The following is a 6239-nucleotide window of genomic DNA, read 5'->3' as shown; positions in this document are numbered from 1 at the left end:
TAAAATGTGCTCCACTTCTTCCAGAGGAGAGAGGAGGCACAGGGTGATGCAAAGAGTGAGACCTGGATCTCAAGGCAGTCGATCTGGCCTCTGGTCCTTTCTTTGCAACCCACCACTTGTAAACTTGGATGGGTCACCTAAACTTGCTGAACCCTCACGGTCTAAATCTTACTTCTCTGTTCTCTGGTGCAGAGGTCTCCCAGGGAGGAGGGACTACGTGATCTACTGGATACGGGAGGACAGCGTTAAAGGCTTTCTTTTGCGTTTGTTTTCCACCTTTTAAAAATTAAGCTTTAATACATTTAATATACAGATTGACACCAGCACCCTCCCTTGGTCTGTTTACGAGATGGTCACGTGTCAGGTATGTTGGATGAAGCATCTGAATGCAAAGAGGGGGTGTCAGGGAAGTGAGTAAAAAGTTTCAAAAGTATCAAGAACACCATTTGAAATATGAAATATTATTATTTGAAATACTCACATTTGCTAATGTTGATAAGGAATCTCACCGTTAACTGTGTGGTGTGACTTGATCTATGAGCTAATGATAGAACTTTAAAAATCATATTCATGTATAGGGATGGCAACTTTTTTGGCCAATGGGTTTTTGGAATCAAAAATGTTTAGAGGGGCACCTGGGTGGCACAGCGGTTAAGCGTCTGCCTTCGGCTCAGGGCGTGATCCCAGCATTACGGGATCGAGCCCCACATCGGGCTCCTCCGCTATGAGCCTGCTTCTTCCTCTCCCACTCCCCCTGCTTGTGTTCCCTCTGTCGCTGGCTGTCTCTATCTCTGTCAAATAAATAAATAAAATCTTTAAAAAAAATGTTTAGAGACCACTTTTTGGTTGTAGGACATGTGGACGATACAAAGCAACATGACCCCACTATCAAGACTCTACCGGAAGTGGAGGTGGACGCCAGAAACAACAGTTTCAACAATGGTGGCATTTTTACTGACAAAGGACAATGAGCCACATCCAACAAAGGGGCATCCGTGCTATGCAGCGTTTGTCCTAGGCCAGAGGCCAAAGGCAAAGGAGAAGAGCTGTCAACGGCCACATCTTTCTGGAGTTGGGGCCCCAGGGGAGAGTTGTTTAATGCATTCCTGGACTGCTTACGGAATGTCCTTCCTGTTCTTCTGGAGAAAGAAGCAGGCGTGCCCAGGACGAGCTTGTGGGGCTTCTGCTCTCTGGTATGAAGGAAAGGCGCTGTTTGCCTAATTGCGTTAGAAGGCTCCCCTCTGTGGCACGGGGGCTTCTTGTGAGAAGAGTCAGCTCTCCCCTACTGGCCTTTGCAGCCCACACTCTCACCTGCTCCCAAGATGCCTACTGCACTGCCATGGGGCCCTCCATTTACCCCCCCTACAAGGCTCTCCCACAAGATACTCTTCCAGAGGAGCAAAATAAGAGTTCTCTGAGGACTAGGGGCCAGGGCTCTCTTCATCTCCTACTAGGGTAATTGTAGTTGTTGCAAAACTTACAGCCACAGGCTACTGTAGGTGGGAAAGGACCCTGAGCTTCTAGTTAATTCTGCTGGTCTCTATGGTTGAGGTTGGGGCTTGAAGAGTCATCATTGTCTCCTGGGGTTTGGATGGGAGCCCAGCAAATACCTGGGAGCCTGGGAGAGCTCTGGAGCTGCCTCTATTCGGAGGTGCAGGTGGGAGTCTATACCTTCCTTCATCCGGCCCCTAGGCTCTGCTTTACCATGCCAGCAGACACTGTGTGTGGGCCAGGAGGCTGGCAGCCTAGGGCTCAAGGATGGGGGAGCAGGTGGGAAAGACAAGTGCCAAAAGCCCCGGGGATGGAGACATGAGCTGGGCTACTGGGAATGGAGCCCTGGAGCCAGATGAATTTGGACAGAATAACCATCAGTGCCCTAACTCTTCCTGGGCAGGCTGACTCCGTGGCTACTCACTTACGGCATTGCACACAACGCCTCCACAGCTGTCCTGTTCTGGCGAAGTCAGGATTTCTGAGATGCCATAAAACTTCCTACGGTGAAAAGAACCCCTCGAAGCTGGAAAGGATGGGAGCATGGTAAGGTAGCTGAGCTGAAGGCCACAAAGTGAGTGGATACATGCTGTCTCAGGGACCTAACCCTGACCGTGTGGCCTTGGAGACAGAAGCCTCCAAAGCCTTGGAGCCACCACGGAGTCTCTCCAGGGTCCCTAGGGTGCTCTGTGTAAGACCAGCCGGTCTCTCAAAGGCCTTTCTGGGAATCTCATGGCGCAGGTTCTGATTGAGGGGACCCCGTGGTGGGAGGGACTTTTCAAACTTCAGGCTAACAACCCGTTGTCGGTTGTGAAGTCAGTTTAATGGATCCCAAAAAGAAAAACAGAAAGACAGAAGGAAGGCAGGCAGGCAGGAAGAAAGGAGGAAGGAAGGGAGGGAAGGAGGAAGGAAGGGTGGGGAAAATAATGGAAAATATTGCAGGGCATCTCTCGCTTCATAAAACTTATACATACGCATGGGTATACTAGGTCATGATAAATACTTATTACTTACTGTGGCTTGCAGTTAAAAACTTGAAAAACACTGTCCTGGGAAGACCCTTTTGTTCAGGTTGCTTTCTCTGCTTACAGTTTCTTCCATTTATTCATTCCATTTTCACCATCTGGAACATAAACAGAGTGAACATTCCTAGCATGGATTAGAAAAGACAAATGAGTTAACCTTTCTGGACTTCATGTTTTTTAATCTCTAAAGGGAACTGAGAGGATGCCCGGTGGCTTCTGTCTCTATGAACCCATGAATCTCTGTGTCTCTCAGAATGTTCTTTGGGAGTTTGTTGAGCGTCTTCCCTTCATTTCCGCCAAGCCCATAACTCTAAGATATTTAAGGAGGGAAAAGGACCCTAAAACATGGAAAAGCAAATAGTTAGACGGAAGTGCTCCAGGGAGTTCAAAGGGCATATTTTTGCCTGGAGTGTTGCCTATGGACAGCTTATAATCCTCTGCCCACGGGGACAGGGCCTCTGGGAACCTCACAGGGACAACGTGATCTACTCCAGCTCTGGCCCCATGGCAAGAAGTTCAGAGGGTGCCAGCCAGGCTCAAGGAGAGGGAACAGGATGCAGAAAAGGGGAGTCCATTGGCTGAGGATTGGCTGCAGGCCTGCCTAGGCCAGTCTAGCCACCGGAAGTCTGGTAGAGAGGTCAAGAGGCTCTGCCTTTCCCCAGGTTTTGTGAAATGAAGTGCACAGGGGTGACCTTAGCCTGGCACTTCTGGAATCTTCCCTTGCAAGTGGCTCATGCCTGGAAGGACTCTTTTGTTTCTCTAGACCTTTGGGTCTATAGCACTGCAGCATGGCAACTTGCACACAGAGTGCCTACGAGATATCCTCTGATGTAACTTCCCAGAGATGAATACTGACAAAAACACAACGTGAACACCCTCTAAGGACCACTACCCCCTCCCAGGCACAAGTGAGAATATGAGAAATGTGAACTTTGAGGAAAAGAAAGAGAAAATTAGTGTTTTCTGTCGGGGTTCTAGAACATGTGTTGAATAGCAGTCACATGGGAGGAGTTAAAAGCGGTTCTGTAGCACGGGAATGCTCACTGTCACCAAAGTCTTCAAGAGAACAGGGTGTGGAGAGCAACCACCCTTCCTAGTCCCTGGCTAGGGCGACATAGGATTAGGAGGCGATTACTGATTACAACAAAACGGGGAGAAGTGACTCTCATGTATTCTTGCTTTTCTACTTTCACAAAAGGACATTCCTAAGAAGAAAGCTGAGGTGAAAGATCAATCCTTGTTCAATATACGTACAAGCTGGCTCATTGTCAGGTGGTCCAGCATACCATACAGACAATACAGGCTACAAAGACCAGAGAATTGACGGTCACTTTGGCCTAGAGATGTCACGAGGGGTCTGATCCGAGAGACGGAACCTGACGGAGGATAGGTCTGGAGAGACGGATGAGAGAGCAGTTCAGGTATTGGGGGAAGATACAAAGAACTTGGTTAGGGACAAGGGATAGGGCGGATGGCAGTGCATGCTGGGGACTCTGAAAACATCTGTGATCTACAAATCCGGGTTATCTAGAATTGTGGTCCAACAGGTGAAAAGCCCATGGAAATAACTGGGTTTTTTTTTTTTTTTTTTTTTTGAGCCGCCCCACGCAGCAATGGAAAGTGCAGAGAGAAGACCTGGGTTCAAGTGACTGTCACTCCCCACCTGCAAGAACTTTGACAACTCTGCTCGTCACGGTACAACGGGGAGAGTATTTTCTGCTCTGCCCAACTCCCAGGGTGGTGACGAACATCAGACGAAGAGCTACGAAAAGAGACTAACAGTCAGTGGCTATGGAATACTCAGTAGCTGTCTTCTACCACTTTTGGATAAGGTTTATTTTCAAGATGCCAGGTTCACTCATCTGGCCAATTAAGCACCACAAAAGTGACTTCTTCCAGAGGCTCATGGAACTTCCTGAGAATGTCCCAAGGTGTTGGTTATTAGAGATTTCCTCTTATATTTTTCTTCCCATGAGAATCACTGCTGGTTTTCCCATGATGCTTCAGGCAAGGGGATTCTTTCTTTTATTTTCATGACAAGCCAGGAATCCATCCATCCGTCTGGCAGGCCCTCCAAAGGGGTACTTCCTTTTATCTGTTTCTCAGAATAGATGGTCCATTCCCCAATTCAACCAGTCTGTGTCTCTTCTATTTTTTAAAACCTTTCCAAAGGGAAAGTTTCCATGATCTTCTCTTCATGAACTGTTTCAGTGCTCAACAAATTTTGCTGTTTGAAGGTTCTTTGTTCTGCTTAGCCTTGGTCCCTTTCTCTTGATCCACTTATCGAGAAGTTGAGAGGGGCTGGTTATCTCACACAGTCTAGCATAACTGTTTCATAAATGGTTCAGAGGCTACAGTACCAGCAAACTGGCTGGGCTCTAGTGCTGTCCTTCCTTGAATAGCTGTGTCATGTTGGGCAAATCACTTAACCTCTCTATACCTCAATTTTCCACCTATTCAGCTTGTCCCTCAGCCATGGTTTCCTTCTCTGCCTAAAGGAGCTCACCGACTGCTGGACGGCTGGTGGCCATGGCATCTCCATTACAGAATATTATGTTGTAGTGACTATTTATTTGTACATTCCCCCACTGGACAGTGAGCTCTAAGAAGGAGGGGACCACATCTTTTTCATCTCTCCTCTAGCAGCTGGAGCGGTACCTAGCACGTAGCCAAGGAAGCAGAGTAACTTCTAGACAAAATTTCCTAAGGCGGATTTTCCCCATCTACCTACAATTCCAGGTCTCATGATACACTCTTTAACTCCTCTCTTTTCTTCACACCAGTGTCATATGGGGCGGGTGGCGCGGGCCAGGGTCCAGCGAAGCTGAGACTAAGCTCGCTAGGATGAGGTTCGCGACGTGATCAGCCGCGGTCGCGGGCTAGGCGGTTTCGAGGGGGACAACGACGCAGCTCCAGGCTCCACTTGGGCCCCGTTTTCCGTTTGCTCTTTTATCCTAGCCTGTGGGGTCGGGCTGAGCTCCCTGGCGCTCTGCAGAAGTAACGCGACCGCGAGCGGCGCCCGGGATTTCCCACGAGCGCAGAGAGAACTGATGATGCCGGCGGCAGACGCCCCCAGCCCGGCAGACGACGAAGTCCCGGTCCGGTCAGCCCAGGTCGGGGTGACGCACCTGGAAGAGGCGTCTGCAGCAGGCTGGGTAAAGCCCTGGCGGCGGGAGGTGGGCGAATGCATCACAGATTGCCGCGGGCACAGCGTGGATCTGCACACACGTAACCATTGAAAACTCGCACGCACAGCGGACAGAAGCACGCCTCGCCCTGTGCACCTCAGTCGCGGAGGACTACCCCGGGCAGAGTCTCCCAGTGGTTGATTCCGAGGCAAGATGGTTGCAAAGCCGCCAGCGCGCTCGCGGGGCGAGGCAGGTCCTCTGGGCCGGGCCAAGGGAAGGGGCGTGTCCAGAGGCGGGGCCCGGAGAGGGGCGGAGGCCTGAGGGAGGCGGGGCCAGGTGCTGGGCTGCCTCTGCTTGTCAAAACGCAGAAGCCGAGCGGGAGGCGCCGGGAGCGCGGAGCAGCGTGCCCACCCGCCGGACCAGGTGCGGAACCGCGAGAGGCGGGGAAGGGGGTCCCGAGCGGTCGGGATTGGGCCCGGGGAAGGGGCGTCGGGGGTACCGGCCCTGAGTGCCCGGGTGCAAACACGAGAGTCTAAATCGCAGGGGCGAACTTGGCTACTGAGATCTGGGCTGTCGTGCCATGAGGCACTGACGG

The 6239-nt window shown here is 50.8% G+C and overlaps 1 protein-coding gene across 1 annotated transcript in view; it reads left to right on the top strand.

Annotated features, from left to right (window-relative positions):
• The first annotated feature begins 5986 nt into the window (after positions 1–5986).
• Positions 5987–6239, top strand: part of VDR (vitamin D receptor) — a 54868-nt gene continuing 54615 nt past the window's right edge. Inside the window, exon 1 of the mRNA XM_040642381.1 lies at positions 5987–6067. The gene's annotated coding sequence lies outside the window, so the exon portion shown is untranslated. The remainder of the gene's footprint in view (positions 6068–6239) is intronic.

Source organism: Ursus maritimus, unplaced genomic scaffold (genome assembly GCF_017311325.1).
Source record: "Ursus maritimus isolate PB19 unplaced genomic scaffold, ASM1731132v1 scaffold_26, whole genome shotgun sequence".
In the NCBI taxonomy this organism is placed as follows: domain Eukaryota; kingdom Metazoa; phylum Chordata; class Mammalia; order Carnivora; family Ursidae; genus Ursus; species Ursus maritimus.
This window is presented reverse-complemented; position numbering and strand designations above follow the sequence as displayed.